Source organism: Canis lupus, chromosome 16 (assembly GCF_048164855.1).
Source record: "Canis lupus baileyi chromosome 16, mCanLup2.hap1, whole genome shotgun sequence".
Lineage (NCBI taxonomy): Eukaryota > Metazoa > Chordata > Mammalia > Carnivora > Canidae > Canis > Canis lupus.
Window position 1 is genome coordinate 43,954,136 of NC_132853.1, and position 21,072 is coordinate 43,975,207.

Consider the following 21,072-nt stretch of genomic DNA (forward strand, 5'->3'; position numbering starts at 1 on the left):
CCCAATTTAAAAGCCAGATAATACTAAGGACTTATCATGTTGAAAGAGAACAATGCCTTCCCTCTCTTTCTCTCTCCAAACACACACACATACCCACACACACACATACATGGTGGAGATGGGCTGGGGGACAAGAGAGAAAAGAAGAAAGACTGTTTTGGAGAATATTACACCAAAATGTGAAACAATAGCAACAACAACACTATTTTTATACTGGTGATACTGCTTGGTCATCTTCTCTTTATGTACCTATATTTGTTTTAGTTTTTGTTTTTGTTTTACCTGTACTAACTTCATTAATAAAATTCAAAGGCTGCTTTAGATTTTCCAGACAGTGCATCAATCAGTATTTACTGTAAAGATACTTCATCCCAAGTCTGATTTTCTCTTCAGTGCTGCTCTTTGTCAAAGCCTCTACAATCCAAATAAATATCAGTCACAAGACTTTGCTTTGTATTCCTGTGTGGTCACATTTGGAAGGAAGTCCTTTGGTCCAAACTCAGACCCCTTTTTTGAGGGAGTTTTAAATGTCAACACTTTTTATATAGTTTCTTGATGTGAGTTAATTTTTATTCTTTAACAAGAGTCATTCTTTGGATATAGATTCTGTTCAAGATGAATTATCTTGCTGCCAATGCTGTTATTCTGTATGACTACAGTATTCTCCCTTGAGAAAGCCTTATTGTTTGACACATTGTTCTTTTTATTTTAGGTAGATTTCCCTTTGCTGGGATCCCAAGGGCTCAATTTAGAGTTTGTAGGAATTGAATGAAAATTATTTGCCAAATAGGTAAAAGAAAATACATGGAAAATAAATGTGTTACTTCCTGTCATAAAAAGTGTTGGTGCCTTCATATACTCTCAGAATTTACCCTTATTGACCAAAGGCCATTTACTGTAATTCCCTGTGAATCATCACCTGAGGTTTTATTTCTGGAACAGGAAACATGATTGGCCTAACCTAAGTTGACATGATATATCATCAGGGATTGGGTGTATTGGGGAAGGAGGAAGTTGATAAAAAAAATTTTTTTGAGTACCATCAACACACAATGTTATATTAGTTTCAGGTGTACAACTTACTGATTTGAAAAGCTTATACATTATGCTATGTTCATCATAAGTGTGGTTACCATCTGTCCCTTTACATCACTACTACAAGAATTTAATGAGATAAGAGATCATGGCAAAGCAGGTGGGGTCAGAAAGTGAGAGATGTGGAGAGCGAGGAGGACCCCAAGGGTGGGATGAGATATCAGAGATTAAGAATCTATAGGTAGAGTAGTTTTATATTATAACAAATATCTAAGGTGTAGCCATAAGAGTGGGTAATTGCTTTTTAACACTTATTCAGTTTCTTTAATTCCCTATCTATAATAACTTAATGATAAAGTTTAATTGTAAATATGGAATTAAAGGAAGTCTCTGGCCAAGGAAGTATTGAAAAGTCAGTTATATGAAATGTCCCAGGATGTTAAAATTGGTTTGGCAAAGTTATAAATTATCGCAACCTATCAACAGACAATGGCATGATTCATCATTTAAGAAATTATACATTCATCAAGAAACTATCATTGATCGATCTTAGGAAACTCACCAATCTTAGAAAACTCCAATTTAATTCAAGTTCGATGGACAAAGTATTGTATTTAGGACCAGGAAACCTAGACTTCATTGCTCCAACTCAATTGCAGATATCAGAAAATCAAGCAAACTTGATATTCTGATAAAATATTATGGCTAGTGGCACCTAGAACTCTGTGCAAAAATGCCTTTACTTCCTATATAAAACTCAAATTCTCATTCAATTGGAAATCCTTTGAAGATAGGGATCATGTTTTATGCATCTTGATGATGCCCCCTGCCCTGAGCACTGCACCTGACCCATGGTGGGTGCTCATATATGTTTGTTAAATCAGTTGAAGATCATCAAATCAAGTTTCACACAAGGTCATGGGCTTGAATCCAGATGCAGACACTGCAATGTAAACCTCGTGGGATACTGTCAAAACATAGCTCTCATACTTTGGCATAAGGATTCTTTGGAAAAATGACTTTCTCCATGACCTCATGCCTTGTTTGTAGAAAGGGGAAAACCAGGTGTCCTGACTTTTGTTCCATTGTCTCCAAGAGAAGTATATCACATACATTTCTCAGACAATGACTTGGAAAGTGGCTGCCAAAATCCAGTTCTGGGATAACATCTTGGTTCTGAGATGTAAGCACTGAGATGAGATGCACAGATAAGCCAAAATGGCAAATTTATATCCTCTCTTTCTAATCATCCATTAGGATGGCTATCAAACAGAAAAAAATCACAAATCAATGATTTTATGTCATGCGTGTCAAAAAACTAAGAATCACGCAACCCTCTCTACCTAAAAGAATAGTAGTGGAATATTGAGTAGCTATGGCTTTAACATTTGCATTGCACATAATAAGTAGTATAAGTGAACCAGTTATTTCTAATGATGAATGCTTAGGTTTTCCACATTTTAATATAAACACTCTTAAGATATAAATAGCTTTACAAATTAAAAAGAAAAAAACGAAAGCATTAATGCTAGAGAAATATTGCCATAAAACTCTATGCACCAATGTGAACATTTGTTCTGATGGGTCTGTAGACAATACTCTAAAAGTATAAATGTGGGTCAAGGAATATTCACATTTTAACTGCTCTTTAGAAAAATTCTTCTAGAAGAGCTTGTATTCTCATTCCCTCACTGTATCCTTTTATTTTTGTCAATTTGATAGACTAATTATTCTTTCTTTGATTGGTTTCACTTGGTTTTATTTGGTTACCACCAAGGATGATCATCTTTTCTTTGGGTTCTTGTACAGGTCTCTGCTCAGATATCACCTCCACAGAGTGGCCTTCCCTGCATTTTCATCTAGAGCAGCCTCTAATGTCATTTTTTTCATTGGTTGAATTGCATGTCCATGTTTAGTTCCCTCAAGCATTTATCATGACTACCATTTGAAGAGGATTTAATCGTTATGCCATGTTACCTTCAATCATGATAGGCTCACATCATAGGACAGAAAGTCTTATGTGCTTCTCAGTGTATCACTTCATATCATCCACATCACAGATCTATAGATCTATCTATATACTATTTATTTTATTTTATTTATTTATGCATGAGAGACAGGGAGAGAGAGAGAGAGAGGCAGAGACAAAGGCAGAGGGAGAAGCAGGCTCCATGCAGGGAGCCCGACATGCGTCTCCATCCCGGGACTCCAGGATCACGCCCTGGGTTGAAGGCAGCACTAAACCGCTGAGCCACTGGGGCTGCCCTAGGATGAATACTATTATGTCCATTTCACAGATGAAGAAACTGAGGCTCCAAGATATTAATTAGGTGACTTGCCAAAGATCACAGGGCCATAATACAGTGCACATGCAATTTTAACCTGGAGCTTAGAGAATTTGCCCAAAGGGACACATAGCTAATAAGTTGAAAAGCTGCAGTTCAAACTCCAGTATGGGTTCTTAAGCTCCAGTTTAACCCACTCACTGACTAATCACTACAATTTGCATACAGCTGTCTCTTTGTAGTATCTCTACTAGGTTTCAGAAGCATGTTGTAATGGCCACTTCCAGATTTTTTTCTTCTCACTTTAAACTACAAGGTTCTACTCAATTAGGGCCTAATAACAGACTAGGAAAAGGAGTAAATACAAATGCTTTACTTAGCTCAATATTTTCACAAGTAAAGAGTGGAAAAGAGTCATTAGTTTATTCCATCAAGCATACCCTATTGTAAATGATGGATGCGTTGCATTTGAAGTTATAAGGAAATTTTCAAATGGCGATACTCAACAGGTCCTACATATGGCTTTCTCTTTATTTTTCTGCTTTCTCTTTCACCAACTGCTTCACTTCATTCAAAAGAAGCCTGGGAAAAGTTAGGGTTTTTTTTTTATTATTATTAAAAACCTATTAATCATGGAGTTAACCTTAGGGGTTAAAATAGAGTATTTTGACATGATTTTTTTTCCTAAGCAGGGGGAAGGCCACAGGAGCCAGTAAGGCTCAAGTTCCAAACACAAAGAGTATAAATAAAATCAAACATTATCTTCCACATCAAATTTCCATAAATCTTTTCTCAAATCATGCTACCACATTTCTTCTACTTTTCAATTTTTTTTTGCCTCTTTCTGCTTAAAACAGTGCCTATAATTTGCCTCAGTTACTGACTGACCATAGTTTCTACGTACAAAGAAAATCCTATGTGTATGGTCTTTCCAATTTTGTGACTTATTGCCTGCTCACGTCTCTGCCCTCTGACATCTATAAGAAGTCTTTACATTTAAATCTTACCATCATTCCCCAGTTGTGGTCTCTTGTATCGTCTCAGGCTCACATGGGAAATCAGTTGGAAAAAGAAACTTCTCTACACTTTAATTGGTCATGTCACTTTTCAAAGCTTCTTTTGGACACTACCTTGAAGGACTGAAGTAATGTGACAATTCAGAAGTCTGGAAATCTCACATAGGATATTCAGTACTTACGGTGTTAAAAATCCTTATCTTGGGGAGTATAGAGGTTCCTGACCCAGGGATGAAGGATTCTGGTATCTTGTACATTCCTTTAGATTGCCTTTTTCAACCCACCTGGGCCACGAAGAAAGAACAGTATCCCCTAACCTATCTCTTCTTTGTTCTAGAGTTGAGTGTACATTGAAATCTTTACAACTATTGGGAAATATTTAAACTCTCCACTGAAAATACTATGTAGGGATGCCTGGGTGGCTCAGCGGTTTGGCACCTGCCTTCAGCCCAGGGCATGATCCTGGAGACCTGGGATCGAGTCCCGCGTCGGGCTCACTGCATGGAGCTTTCTTCTCTCTCTCTGCCTCTCTCTCTGTCTCTCTCATGAATAAATAAATAAAATCTAAAAAAAAAATACTATGTAATTATATACTTTATAACAGGGACTTCCCAGGTGAATGGATGAAGGGGATTTGCATTGTAAATCCTGGAAACTGAGTGGAACAGACCGGTTAAACCACCCAGAACCAAACCGTGGATATTTCTCCAGCTTTTTCAGTGGGACTGCTCTAGTCTTGATATAGCACAAAGTGCTCCAAATCCCCAAAGATTATCTAAAATAAACAGTAAATATTCTCCATGAGTAATTTCCATGGATCAGTTCTCTGGATCATATGCTTTTCAGAAATGTCATTTGATCTAGTTTATAGTTTAACTTATCCATCCCAGGAGAAACAGGGTTTCTACTAAGCCTTCAAAATAATGCTTTTTGCTCCACAGATTCTAGATTCAAAACAGTGCAGCCATACAGGAGTTTAAATAAATCAATGCCCTACAACGGACAGTGTCCAAACTGTGATGATTATAGAAGTTTATCTCAAATAAATGTCTCATAACCCTTATATACAGTGTGGCTCAGTTCTAGTGGGAACTGTGACATGGAATCCTGATGGATACTAAGTAGATTAGTAGATTAGATGGTATCTATTTGCTCATCTTTCTACAGTTTAGGGAAATACTGTGCAAAATTCATTCCTAAGAATGTAATGATTGTGTCGCATTCCACCCCCCTACCCTTTGCCTGTAACTCCAGAGAGCACCACCTCATTCCTAACCCTTTGCCACCTTTCAGTGGACTCAAGACTATCACTACCTCCTATGTAGAACTTCATTCTGAGTATCCAGGGTATTGTTTGCTTTATCTATATACGAATATCTAGTTATCCGCAGCAGCACTGCTTACCTTCCAAAGCACCTACCTTTCTTCCTCTGATTTGTAGTATTCTATGCTGACCTCTTCAATCCCACATCCAATGTCCCGGACTCATCTTGAGGTATATCAACAACTGGAACCCCCTTTCTTCCTTCTCTGGGTCGGCCTTTTGGAAAGATAATTCTGTAAACCTCATAGCATGTTAAGTAATAGCCAAGCACACAGAGAAGGAACTGACTCTGAGAAAAAGTCAATGAAAATAGTAGGCTATACAGTCTAGGATCAAGAAAATGAGATTGCCATCTCTCTTGCCTCCATTCAATGCCTGGTTTTGCGTCTTCCTGGCTATGTGATCTTGAGCATGTAATTCATTCTCTCTAGAATTCAGCTTATTCATGCCTACAATGAGGGTAGCTATAGAAACTATCTTATAGATTAATGGAGCTAAAGGAAATCCTTGTGAAGTATTTAGCAGTTTCTGGCACATAGTACACCTTTATTGTTTTTATTAATAACGGTAGTATTTGCAATGCATGGAAATTTGGGGAAACGGCACATTTATCCTTGCCAGCATCTTCAATTTTAAATCTGTTAAGTATCTCTCTGTACCAGTTACTTGTAATATAAATAATAAAGAGAAAATAGATTTGGCTCCTGTGGGTTTTTTTTTTTTTTCTGTAGAAATTTTCTTGCGAGGGCAGAAGAGAAACTGATATTAATTCAAGGTTTCTTTTTTTGTGCCACCCGTCCTTAAGCTGCCAAATTCAGAGCAAGCAACACGGAACATGTAGAATGTGTTTGAATATTAAATTGATTTACTAGCAATAAATTCATGACCTGAGCTCCTCAGGGATCTTGGGATTTCAACAAATGCAACTAAGAAAAAGAACAAGTTGACATTTAAAAAAGCGTTTATGCTTGCTAGTCTTCAGCAATATTTTGAACCACACTACATCTCTAGCATTGCCTGCAGTAACCAAATGCAATATATATAAGTATTTAGGCTATTTATGTAGTAGGCAAATTAACCACTGCCCAGTTAATTTGTTCTTTGAGGTGGAACGGACAGGAGAACAAGCTGGTGTGAAGCTTGTGGTGCTTTCTTAGGGATACTATCATTAAAATGTGATAATAAATACTACCCCTATTTGATGGCTATTTTAATTTATAATTCTATAATTGTTAACTGCAGCGCTAATTTGGGCTTTCCTATGCCTAGATGCTACATATTCTTGTTAATACCACCCCCTCCTCTGCTAAACAACACATATTCTCCAAAACAATATTTATAGGGGCACCTGGGTGGCTCAGTGGGTTGAGTGTCTGCCTTCAGCTTAGGTCATGACCCCGGGGTCCTAGGATAGAGTCCCACATTGTGTTCCCCACAGGGAGCCTGCTTCTCCCTCTGCCTATGTCTCTGCCTCTCTCTGTATTTGTCATGAATAAATAAAGAATTAAAAAAAAACAATATCTATGAATGCTGTGACCTAAAAGAAAATGTAGAAGGAAGTGAAGATAAAATTTCACCCAGTTAAATCAAGAGGTATTATGATAATAATATTTTAGGTTGTACAGAACTGAAATGGACTCTATTAAAATAGTGCTGGTCTACACCATACAAGGAGACAATCTTTTTTTGTCTTTAATTATCTCAGAATCCTTATCTGTTTTTCATGGAGATAGGCATTTACATAAGCATTATCCCCCCTCTCCCCCCAAAAAAACCCTAAAATGTTATCAGTTTATAGCTGGGCACTACTTCTTTGTCCTTTGGAGATGTGAACGCTTTTTAGGACCTATTAATTACCTTTGTCCACAACCCTCTTGGTGTAATGGACCTTTTCTACTCTGTTATGTGTCAGTTTTTTTTTTTCTTCAAGTTTCATCCATATATTTGATCTTTAAAGTATAAATCCAAACTACCTGTTGCCTATTTTCAGGACTATTAGAATTGGGTCGTTAAAATTTCTAGAAAATGCCTCTAATTGTCAAGTTAATCATTGAAAACAACATAATTGTCATGTTTAGGGGAGAAAAAGGAAGTCGTTTGCCCTTGTCACATAGAGACCTTACAATGACCCCAGTGTCCATTCCCAAATAACACCAATACCTCAGGTTAATTGAGGAGGCCTCTGAGTGAAGATTATGAGGTCACAGCCCTGGTTGCTTCCTGTTTGTAAATACACAGAATAGACTCTAATTAGACTCAAGAGGAAATGTTACCCAGGGAATGTATTTGGAAGACATGGAGGTGCTTAAACTATTCAAGTCTGTGCAGAAAGAGGTTGGCATTGTTATGTGATATGCCTATTTTTATTTCCTTCCAAAGCTTTACCAAATAAATGTAACCCTAATAAAGAAGATAGACAGAAGGGTGATTTCAGCTACATGTCTCAGGTATAAATGAGATGAATTGCTGTAGCGTAGTGCACCTGTTTCCCTCTGCGTGATAAACAAACTGCTGAGTGTTATTAAAGTGCATTCACTTTAATTGTAATTGAGTGAACATGATCGGGTATGGTATTTGCCTTTGTATAAAATTTTCCCCTTGTAATGATACTTAATCATTCTGGCATATAACATTTCAGGGGACATTAAATTACCATGCTGGAAGGTTGACAATGATCCCTAAGCAAAAACCAGAAAATATTCTTCAAGCTACTGGATTTTTAAAATTCTGCTAATTAAAGAGAATTACAATCATCTTCTGCTATAAAGCATAAAACCCAGTAAAGTTGAGTGAGTTAAACTTCTCCTGTAATTATACATACTTCAAAGACTAATACCTCCCTGGTAATAAGTGGTTTTGTGACTCCAGGATACATGCTTCAAGGTATAGAAAAGGAATGAATACATTTTCATTCCATGTGGCATTATTAAGTATGAGATTAAAAAATAAAATGTTTCACATGGCCAAATTGCATTGCACAGATGCAGTTAGAAATCCTCTGACAACTGTTGCTTGCCCACTACATATTAGCATACTGCTTTATTACACGTATGTATATGATATACAGAAGAGAAAAAACACACATTTATATATATATACACATTTATATATGCATTCATGTGTGTGTGTGTGTGTGTGTATGAGTTCTACTTAGAACTCATCATTAAGGGACGCCTGGGTGGCTAAGTGGTTGAGTGGCTGCCTTCGGCTCAGGTCATGATCCTGGGGTCCTGGGATCGAGTCCTGCGTCAGGATCCCTATAGGGAGCCTGCTTCTCTCTCTGCCTATGTTTCTGCCTCTGTGTCTCTCATGAATATACAAATAAAATCTTAAAAAAAAAAAAAAAGAACTCATCATTAAAGCTCAACAATTGTTTGGTTTTCCAGATACTTGGAAAGTGTTGAATTTTTTTAAGTGATCTGTTTAAAGTATTTTTGATCTCTCCAAAACATCAATAGCAAAATTATAAGTTTAATCTCATGTACTTGGATCTTGCTAATTAAAAAAATAAAAATTCAGAAAGGCTAGGCTAAAAATTTGCCTTTGTGCATACGTGGAGATGATAGTTTTCAGTGGCAGGCAGGATGAAGACGGCAGGGAGACATTTGATCTCCATCACAAAGGTTTCTTAGCTTTTAAAGTTTGAGTTAATAACATGCAATGACATGTTCACAATGAATATAGCCTTAAAATTATTCTTATCCAAAGCAGGTCTAGCAGATAACGCTTTTGGCAATGACTGTATTTAACTTTGTAGAGTTAGAAATTACTGCGTAGTTTGAAAATGAGAGAAATATAAAAATATTTTAAACATATGGACATCGGTAATTCAAGCAGGATATCTATCTCAAATATCACTTTAAATTAATTAGATGTAAAATTTATTTTATTTCTTTTAAAGATTTTATTTATTGATTCATGAGAGACACAGAGAGAGAGAGAGAAAATGAGGGAGAGACACAGGCAGAGGGTGAAGCAAGCTCCATGCAGGGAGCCCGACATGGGTCTCCATCCCGGGTCTCCAGGATCACGATCTGGGCTGAAGGCGGCACTAAACCCCTGAGCCACATGGGCTGCCCTAGGTGTAAAATTTAATTTCGTGGTTCAGTCTATAACCTATCTCTACACAGGAGATTGTAATGATTAGGACCACACCTACTGCCAGACAAAATCAGATGACCTGAATTCAAATCCTACCTCTGACACTGGCTAGCAATTTAACACCAAGGATGTTACCTTTTCTGTTTGGATCTCACTTTCTCAATCTATAAAGATAATTATAATACCTAATCCAAACCCTATCATGAAGATCACTTGACTTAATAGGGGACAGCCTTAGAGCAGTAACTGAAATATAAGAATGCCTGTGTTTGCTATTGTTGTTAACTATTAGGATAAAGTATTAGGGGGGAAGAGAATACAAGAGAGCAAGAGGGAGGGAAGATGGGAAGGAGGAAGAGAAGGAAAGACAAAATAGCATTACTTTGGTCTTGATATTAGTAAAAGCCTAAGGGAGGACTCATGCCAAGATCGATATCCTTTGTTGGAATCAGTCTCAATTTTCCATTTTATTTTGCATTTAGAGACTATGTCCAGGTTTCCATCAGGTGTCTTAAGTGTCCAAGGAAAGCAAATTAAAAGAGTCTGCTGGATTCTGTTTTTCAATGGAGTGCGTTTATTAAATCAGAGCAATGGTTCATGACACTAATCATGCTGTCATATATAAATGGATTACAGCTCTGATCAACCATCAGAAAATATATCTAATTTAAGGGGAGTGTTTATGTACACGTGTGGGGTGTGTGGGTTACTCCATCTATGCCCTCTCCCTTGGATTCTCTCTTTGGAAAACAAAGATTGCATCTGAGAAACATCCAGCAGGGGTGAGAGGTACACCTGGATTGAACCTGCAACCCTATACTCAGCGTATATTTTCCTATTCAACTAAGCTAGATGGCCAAAAGCAATAGAATAGTAATCTGATTTGCTACAATTTATTGTACGTCTTCTGCCATTAAACCACGTCAGTAAAAACATGTAACGATCAATGGCTAATCTCAAAATATAAACCAAATTCTGTAATAATACGCTTACTATTAATCTTCCCATTAATAGATCACATGGCATTCATGTAGTCAGTAAAACGTTATTACAAGAATGTAAGTTATTGCATAATTTGGGGCATTCTGTGATCATAATCCTACTGCATGGCAACAGAGAGGCAGATACCCAGAGAAATTAAGTGGAAACTCTGAATATAAGCATGGATTTCTGCTTATTCTTGCATAGAAATCATGTCCACTGTTAAAGTTTAAATGCTAACACCTCCAGATAAAAATATGGGTAGGGGTTGCTTTAGTCTTAATATTTACAAAAACAAACAAACAAAAACAAAACAAAACAAAACAAAACAAAAATAAACCTCCAAGAGGGTGAAATATTCTTCATGCTCCAACACCAAAAATTTTAACTAGAAGCTACATGTAAAGAAATAGAGACAAATATAATTTTTTTAAATAAAGAAAAATTAGTCAGTAGGAACTGTCCTTTTCTGATATCTTTATTTCAACGTTTCTTTCTCTTCTACTATGCCCCCTCTTATGTTCATTAGAAAAAAATTCTTCACCTCCCTTGTAGATAAATGAATCTTAATAAATAACATAAATTTATATCATCTCTTCAATATTTAAAACATATGAATATTATCCATCTAACTTTTTTCCTACTATTCTTCACCCAAGTGTGGCTCTGATACCAGATCTTTTATAAAAGTTCTGAGGCATTCAGATGTAAAAGAAGAAAACCCACTCCCCTAGCAATGTAACTTGTAACTAACAAAATTTATAATCAATCTGATTATTTGCTTCTTTATTTCCCTGTGATGGAAACTAATTACCAAAAACCTTTGGCTTTACTGCTTCTAAGTGATTTTTCTTTTTCTTCTTCTTTATTGCCAATACAGAATCATCAACAACTGAACATTTCGGAGTGTGTAAAATGGCTCAAAACTCATCTATCCAAGAAGTTTACGTATGCCCATAAAACCTACCTTTAATCTAGGCTTATTTAAGTTTCTGATAATACAAGTAGACTTACAAAGAAAATAGGCAAGGGCAACATGCCATTTTGATTGCAGAAATTAGAAAATTTTAGTAAGAATCCATTCTCCAGTCTCTGCAAAGGTCCGTATCTTAGAGAATTTGAAGGGCAAAACCACAATCACTTGGCCAAGAAAAGAAGTCAGACTACTATTTCATTATCACTAAATAACATCAACGGCATTAAAAAGTGTTGCCTGAATAAGCTCCTAGACTAGGTATTAGGTTCAGCATGACCTAAATGTTCTGTAAACTTCCCATAACCATAAGAGAGCTGTGTAGATATTATTTAAGTCTTGTATTTTTCCACAAGTTCTTTTCCCCTCAATTTTTATTCTTAGAAGATGAATATTAAGGAGGGAGCCTGTTGTGATGGGCACCAGGTGTTATAAGTGATGAATCACTAAATTCTACTCCTGAAACCATTATTACACTATCTGTTAACTAGAATTTAAATAAAAATTTGCAACAAGGGGCACCTGGATGGCTCTGTGGTTGAGCATCTGCCTTGGCTCAGGTCGTGACCCTGGGGTCCTGGGATCGAGTCCTGCATCAGGCTCCCCATGGAATGCCTGCTTCTCCCTCTACCTACCTGTCTCTGCCTCTCTGTGTGTGTCTCTTATGACTAAATAAATAAAATCTAAAAAAAAAATTTTGAAACAAAAAAGGAGAAATAAGTGAATATAAAAATTGACTTTTTACAAAATTGGCTTGGAATTAAAAAAAAAAAGAGTTTGAGATAGATGGAAGGTTGAGAGTAATTGTTAACACCAGTAGTAGCACCCTTCAGGGAAAATACATGACATGGTTGACAAAGAACATTAACGAACCCCCGCCCAAACACCAGACATAGCTAGCAGATTTATTTTACTGTGCTCTGCTCTTAGAGTATTAGTTGCTTACTGTTTCAAGTCACCTCTGAGTTGTTATTATCAAGCTCTCTAAAGAATGAATAATAGCTCTCTATCTAATATTTTCCCATTGGGGTAATGAGGAGTTTACTCCCAGCTCATAGATCCTGCTAGATGATGGCTTTCTTGGATATCAGGTTACATTTTGCATAATTGGGTAACAAGCTACTTCTCAAGGCATTAAATCAATTCATTCTGTTTTACTTAGAGCCTGAGTCACCATGTACCCTATTGACTCATCCTCTACCAAGGGTTCTGCTTAAAGAAATGGATAGTGGCCAAAAGAACATATTTCCCAGAAAAGGATCAGGGCAGATCATGTGACTCTAGGTTTAATAATTATTGACTTCAGAACAAAAAGCTGTATTTTGTTTTGTTTTTATGATGTGGATTTTTAAAAGAATGGGTCAAATTTTGGGTCTTAACCTTTGGGTTAAGGGTAAACAAGGGCTTGGCCTTGCAAAGTTACCCAGAGTGAACCATGAATAGTTAATATTTCTCCAACAGGCATTGTTTAGACTCTACTAAACCATGTCAAAATTGGGCACAGTTGACATGAGTAGATGGATGGGCAAGCCATCAAGCTTAAAAAAAAGGCTAGTGAGGATGGATTTCTGGATTTGTGATGGACATTTAGCTTCTGATTTTTGAGGACAGCTTCCCAGGAAATTATATTAAATGCAGCTGGAACCAGTAAAACATTTTTTCCTTTCAAATGAGGCAGAACGAAAGCAATGTACAAAAACTTGTCTGGGACAGCCTGGGTGGCTCAGGGGTTAAAGCACCCAGGGTGTGATCCTGGAGTCCCTGGATCGAGTCCCACGTCGGGCTCCCTGCATGGAGCCTGCTTCTCCCTCTGCCTGTGTCTCTGCCTCTCTCTCTCTATGTCTCTCATGAATAAATAAACAAAATCTTTAAAAAATAAATAAACAAACAAAAACAAAAACTTGTCTGCATGCACGTTGGTAGCACCTGAAGAACCTTGCGGAATGCTAATACCTGAGTCCCACCCCCAGAGGTTCTGTTGCAGTTTGCCCAGAGCACAATGTGGACATCAGGAGGTTTAAAATCTTTCCCAGGTGATTTTAATAAGCAGCCATGGATAAGAACTTCTGACCTAAAGTAAGGTGGGAATAGATAAAATATGGTGAGTAGAGAGAAAATAGGTTGTGGGACTCCTGGATTTAAGGAAAACATTTTTAATAATAGTAAAGAAAAAGCGAAACAACCAGGAAACCAGTCTCACATCCTGTCCCACCATGTCTTGAAAAAATACCAGTGTTGAAAAAATGAATGGATTGCAACGTCCTACTCTGCATCAGTGACTCTCGCAAACAGAATATTGATTGGAAACAAACTACAGGAGAAAACATTTAACATGATACATGCTAAACAAAAAATGCAAAACACCTATTTTAGGGACACATACATTTATTTGCAGGCTAAAAGGAAAGCAAGAGACCAATGAATACAAAATTCCAGGGTAGCAGTTACCTTTCAGAGAAGGATACTCAAGAACTTCAAAGCTCTTGGTCATATTCTCTTTCTTCTGCTGAGCGGTAGGTATAATTTTTTATAAAGGAAATTCCTCTAGAAAAAAAAAAAACCCTGCTATAATTCCTTTGTGATCACTTTAATTTACTTCACCTTAAAAGCCTGATGACTCACTCAAAGTAGGAGTTAACAGAATGAAGGTGTGTTAATGCAGTGAGAGGTGTGACTGTAAACAAGGGGAAGAATTTCAAGATGTTATAAAAGGTGAGGGAATATAAATTAAAAAACAGCTCTCAGGGCAGCCCGGGTGGCTCAGTGGTTTAGTGCTGCCTTCAGCCCAGGGCGTGATCCTGGGGATCCAGGATCGAGTCCTGCGTGGTGCTCCCCGCATGGAGCCTGCTTCTCCCTCTGCCTGTGTCTCTGGGTTTCTCATGAATAAATAAATAAAATTTAAAAAAAACAAAACAGCTCTCAGGAATGCTTACTCTCCTCATAAATTATTAGGTGGGGGTGGAGATAGAAAAACATAGAGAAAGAGGGATGCAGAGAGAGATTGGTTTTCCCTCCTTCAGGTTGAAAATGAAAATAATCACCTATTATATGTTAATTAACTGAATGTAAATAAAATAATTTTTTTTTCTAAAGAAAAAGACATTTTTTCAGCTCCTGGATGATTGTATGTAGTCTTTGGGCTTTGTAGGTGAGGGTTTGAAAGCAGGGGTCTTAGGTCTTCTTGTATTGAAAAAGACGATAGTAATAGAAGAACATGCAAAGAACTTAGGTGGCTGACACAGATAAATATGCTTATGGCTGGCAATTATCCCTTTTGGTTTGAGCATTCAGGTGTCACTGGGCTCCTTAGCTTCCTGCTCTTTTATCCTTGGTTTCTCCCAGGCCTACCTGAATGCAAAACTGAGAACCTCTTAGTTTTGCTGTGGACCTTTAATTGAATATGTTTTATGAGCAACCGGAAGAGGATTTTCCATTGCATCCCTGAGAGCAAAAGCTTAAGTAAACATTCTTAATAACCTAATGCTGCCCCACTGAGCCTCTTCAGTGATTCCGCTCTGGTGGGCTTGCCCCAAATCTCTCTAGCTTTTCTAGTATGCAGAATAGGTCTTCCGTTACACAGGATAATTCATGCTCTTCCAATGTCTACCCCAAAATGTGCAGAGAAAATTAAATCAGTGCTTTCTACAAAGTGGCTATTCAGTGCCCTTGGGCTAGCAGCTTGGGCATCATCTGGGTGCTTTATCGACCCCAGGACTCTGAGCTGTACCACAGCCATACTGGACCAAATGTATGTTTTAACAAACCCCTGGGGGTTGCCTACGCATGAAGCAAGACTCTGCCCCAGAGAATATGGCAACCACGCAAACAGAGGGAAGATCATCACTCTCCTTTGACTATTTCTCAGCTGTTTTTTTTTTCACTTTAATATGCAATTGCAGTCTTAGTCATAGCTCTAGACAACTTATCAAAACACATTTTCTAAACAAACATAATATTCTTCCCGAGAGGAATTCTGAAAAATAGATTTCTATCTGACATTTATCATCATCATTTGGAGCCTGTTGTAGAACCTTAAGTACTGAATAAAATAATTACTGGCCATTAATTTTTCTTCTTCCTCTATCTTGCTCACTGACCCTGTGTTAGGATCCCAGCAAAGCTAGGAGGACAATCTTTACATTTAGAAGAAGTTCAGGCTAGATTCAATTTTTTTCCCTGATCAAAGCTATGAGACAGCTTGGTTTGAAAATCCTAATGGAAGGGGCTAAAGTTTGACCTGCTTATAGTATAAATATATTATAGGTAGAGAAAGAATGTGGAAAATTCTATCTGTAATACCCTTAGTATAGAGAATCCTGTTCAGAATGACTGCAAAACAGTCATCATTTTTCAAGAATAGGGGATTTTGAAGATTCTAAGTCAATAAATATCACCATATCATATCCGATGGGAGTTTTATCTCTGATTACCCTTACCCTTTGGCTATCTGTCATCTGCCTTATTTCTTCTTCTCTCTTCTCGTTGTTAGCAACAATAAAGATTACCTATGCCTAACCAAGATCCAGTAAGGCATTTATCATTGTGCTATCTCAGATATTAAATGAAAAAGAAATTTCAGGGTCGATTCAAGAACCATAAACATAGTTCACATTTGTAAAAAAAAAAAAAAGGGGGGGGTATCTACTTTCCTTCTGTTTTATCTAAGTTCTTGAGATATTTCTTGCCTTCCATGGATTCTGAAAAGTATAAGGTAGTAAACGTTTCTACAGAGACCCAAATTCTTTAAGGGCATCCTTGTTCTTGTGATGATTGCTTTTGTGATGATTACTTAACCCTGATTGTATCAAGATTGGATTTCGCTTCTATATATTAAATTTTGAAACCAGGTTATTCTTATGTAAAACCCTTTCTTAAAGAGATCATCCAATACGCTGTTCTATCACTTTTCACATTGAGAACATGACCCTGAGGCCCCAGAAAGTTATTTTAAGTTTTGCAGAAGGACTTGTTTCTTTCCTCCTAGTCATACAAAACAAAGAGCTTGTTGTTTTTTTTTTTTGTTTTTTTTTTTTACTTTTTCCAAAACACAGAAGCTTATTGAATATCTACTATGCACCTGACCCTATACGTTAACTATAAAGGTAAACTTTTGCACCTTTCCCATCCAGTCCGATTCACTGCTCGCTGACACTTCTGTGTGGCTTGAAGGTTTTCACCTTGCACTAGAGCTATTTTAATCTCTGGATGTTCTTTTTTTCCACTGAGCAAGACCATGACAGGCTGGTGGGAGGTGTGTAAGGAAGGGGATGAGGAGGTTATGTTGGCAGCTTGCAAAGCCATTGGTATCCTGGGACTTAACATCTCCTAAATAAAGTGGGCCTTCAGCTCAAGCCTTATTTAAAAAGGAAAAAAAAAAATTCTTCTGCAGATGAAACAGATGCCAGATGGAAACTACTCTGCTGACTTGCTCCAAACAGGCCTGCAGCTGTTACTTCTTCCATAACTTTTTCCAGTGAAATTTTTAGGCTTCACCTGTTGATGGACACAACAGGATTTTTCTTCCTTCCCCCACCCTAGCCTCATCCTCTCCCCAACTTCCCCTTAAAAGGAGAGCAGCCTGAACACTTAGAAAGCACAGGCCTGGGTGAGAGCTCATTATATCTATTAGATATGGACAGCGGACACTGCCTATGGGGTGGGAAGGTTGTGGTTACTTTCAGCTCTTGGTCCTTTGGACCTACTCCTTGTCCTAGAGGGACAAGGCAAGCAGCAGAAAGGTAGATCCCCTGCCTCTACTGTTTCTCTGTATTGTTCTTGAACAACCATTATTCAGAACTAAGCTGAGGCTTGCCCAGGAGCTGGGTAATAACCACCACTTGGCTATAACAGAAATACGGAATCTCAGATTAAAACAGACCAGTGAAACACAAAGTTATAAATCATATCCCAGGTATAAAGGGTAGATTCTCTCTTCAACTGAAATGGACTATAAGAGCCAAAGAAGGTAAGGAGAAGATTTTCAGCCAGAGGAGGGAGCACTTTCTTGCTGGCTGGCTTACACAGATGGTTGCTTGCTTTTCTGTAAGGTAATTAGGTCTATTGACACACAGGATTTGACATTCAAAAATGATCTCCTAATAGAGCTCCCAACATCTGCTATCAAAGAAGCATAAGATGGCACTGAAAGGTTAAGAACTGAGAGATAACACATTGAAAACTAGCAATATAAGAAAGTTAATTAAAACTCAATCAAGTATTGGGCACAAGCTATATAACGTTTTACATGTTCTACATGCAGCCTATAATTCTCTAGTTTTTCATGATAAATTCTACCTAGGTTTCTCTGGTTAACTAACTTTGTTTGAATTGAAGTGGATTTTTTTTTTAACTGTGTGATGCTTCCCAAATCTGCAAGCCCTGCCCCCTAGTCCTCTTCCCTGGGTAGAGGATCTCACCTGCTACTACCCAAACTAGAAGTCTTAAGATGGAAATCTTTCATCTCTGCTCCATCTACTATGTAAACTTGATTACATTGGATCTGCCCTATGCCATCATCATTCCTTTCTTCCCCTTGGCAAATGGAAGAGCTGAGTTCACTATGCCTGATATCCTGTTCACCTCTAACATCCCAGGTAACTTTACTTTGCCAATTTTCTCTACTCTCAGTTGTATGAATAACTTCCTGGGTCAACTGATTTGCTTTTACAGTTGATCAGTTTTCTGTTATTAATACCTACAACAAAAACCTTCAGCCTGTCATCACCTTCTAGCTACCCACATGATTTCTTTTTGGCATTTGGGATTGGGATCTTAACCAATGTGTGTATTTGTGTCTTTCTTGATATTTATTTATGTATTTTTTACAAGGGAAATTTATATACCTTGGCCGCTCTCCACTTTTTACTAAGAGCTCCCCACGGAGAAAGGATGAGTTTAGAAGAAGCAACTTCTATTATGCTAGATCATTATTAAATAGAGGAATATAAACTACCTTCACAGAGAAAACACATAGCAGGAAGACATGCTTTCAGGGCCCAGAATATTCAAAAGGTGAGGACAGCCAATGTTTTACAATGCTCATGCCAGGAATATTGGTCCTCAACAGGCTCTAGGGATGAAAGCTGCAGATACATCCCCAGCTGCCTGGCTTTAGGAATCCATGAGGGTAATTGTTCTTTAGCCAAATGAGGGATACAGTGAGAAAAAGCCTTTCCTCCAATTTGCTTTGAGGTATGTTTCATGGGCTTGAATATACACAGACAAATGTGGAACACCAGATAATGTGACACAGATCTAAAAATGCCTGCTCCTGGGAGGAAACAAATCCTGGGTCCCCAGAGAGACAACACACACTGCAGCACCAGGGCACCAGAAAGAGAGCTTAGAAGCAAAGTGGAAAAAGGTAACTTCAGTATAAAACTGTCACCTGCCAACCAGCTTTGTAGCCTTGAGTGAGTTTCTTAAACAATCTGCACTTCAATGTTCATATTCGTAAGACAGGGTTGATAATCAGAGTAGTACTGTGATAATTAATTTTATATGTTAAGCTCACTTGGCTAAGGGATGCCCAGATAGCTGGAAAACATTTCTGGGTATGTCAGTGAGAGTATTTCCAGAACTGATTAGCCTTCGAATTAGTAAATTGAATAAGGCAGATGGCCTTCCCCAATGTAGGTGGGCATCATCATCCCTCAAGGGGTTGAACAGGAAAGAAAAAAAAAAAAAAAAAAAAAGAAGAAAGGCGAATTCTCTATCTTCTTGAGCTGGAACCCCCTTTTCTGCTGTCCTCAGACCTTGGGCCTTTAGACTTTGAGAAGAGGACTTACACCAGCAACCCCCTTCTTATCCCCCACCCCTGCCCCCAGTTCTTAGGCTGAATTATACCACTGGCTTTCCTAGTTCTCTAGCTTGCAGATTGCCTATCTTGGGTCTTCTCAGCCTTCATAATTTCATGGCCCAATTCCTATAATGAATCTTCTCTCATCTATGTCTGTATATCCTATTGGTTCTATTTCTTTGGAGAGCCTGGACTAACACAACCACCTTCCTTAAAGGGCCATTAGCAGACATATACAAGATATTTAGTGTCTGCCACCTGTTAAATCTGAGCTATATTATTTTACATAACTGCTCCTCTAGGCAAGGAAATAGTATGCATCGACTAATTTTTATCACCCTTTCCCACACACATATTATATATAGTGTCATAATTAACAGAAGAATGGGAGATTTCTCCCAGCAGGGTTTAATTTCAACTCTGAAAATGAGACAACTGTCACCATCAGGCTGCATCTTGGTACATCCTGGACAACCAGAAATTTTTTCTATGTACCTCAAGCTCTAGAGTCTCTTCTTTGGCATTGGATGACAGGAGTCTGATGAAATACCATTTTGGTATATCATTGCACTGACTGCTCTGAGGCTGCAGGTGAGGTTGTTTTCTACATTTTATGAGATTGCAGTTGGTGCCCTGGAAACTCCTCTGTGAACTCAGAGCATTATTAAAGTAAACCAGCATCTGAAGCACTGAAAAGAAAGAATGGTACCCACCTGAGGTGGAGAGGCCTCTACTTTATCCTCCTAACAAAGTAAACCTTTGGCTGATTGAGCATAAGATTATTTTTAATTTTAGATTAGTTTATTTGGACATTGACCTATGAGTTACAGACTTTACATGCTATTTGAGCTTTTTTGTCTCCTTATGAACTTTGGTATAAATTGGAGATCATACTGAAATTTCAGAAATCTCTATGTGTTTGTATGATAGTGTGCATTCATGTTCTGCCATTTAATCTTATTCCCTATAATCTCTCTTGACCTCTAGACAATATGTCTGCACATGATTTGGAATGGGGAAGAAATTATAAAATACTCCTAGAAATCAATAAAGACAAGACCAAGAAGGCAAGAGCAAAATGGGTAAGAGCCTGGAATAGGCACTTCACCAAAGAGGATGTTAAATGGTGATCGCACATATGAAGGTATGTTTAATTTCATTAGCCATGAGGGATATAGAAATTGATGTCCAAAGGAGATACCACTGCATGCCCACTGGAATGTGTAAAATTAAAAAAAAAAAGATTCAATACCCACTATTGGTTATGATTTTGAACAGCTGGCAGGAATCATACACTGCTTTAAGCATACGAATTGGTGAAACCACACTGAAAAACTCTTTGGTAGTAAGCATCTCATGAGCATACCATATGATCCAGTGATTTCACCACAGACACATAAAACACAAATACAAACACATGTTCCCCGATCTACAGGAACAGGAACTTTATAGGTAATGCAATGGCACTAAATTCCTATCTTTCAATGATTACTCTGAATGTAAGTTCTTCAATCAAAAGACATAGGGTATCAAAGTGGATTTAAAAACCAGACCCATCA

General features: G+C 37.7%; 1 long non-coding RNA gene across 2 annotated transcripts in view; it reads right to left on the reverse strand.

The window, feature by feature from the left end:
• LOC140606906 (uncharacterized) overlaps positions 1–21,072 on the reverse strand; it is a 331,711-nt gene that overhangs the window by 216,238 nt on the left and 94,401 nt on the right. The window contains exons 2-3 of one of the 2 annotated variants that reach the window (XR_012009112.1): positions 14,164–14,259; positions 5,757–5,876 (exon numbers count right to left, since the gene is read on the reverse strand). This is a non-coding gene — a long non-coding RNA (uncharacterized lncRNA). The remainder of the gene's footprint in view (positions 1–5,756; positions 5,877–14,163; positions 14,260–21,072) is intronic. The other variant, XR_012009113.1, reaches the window with a different exon arrangement.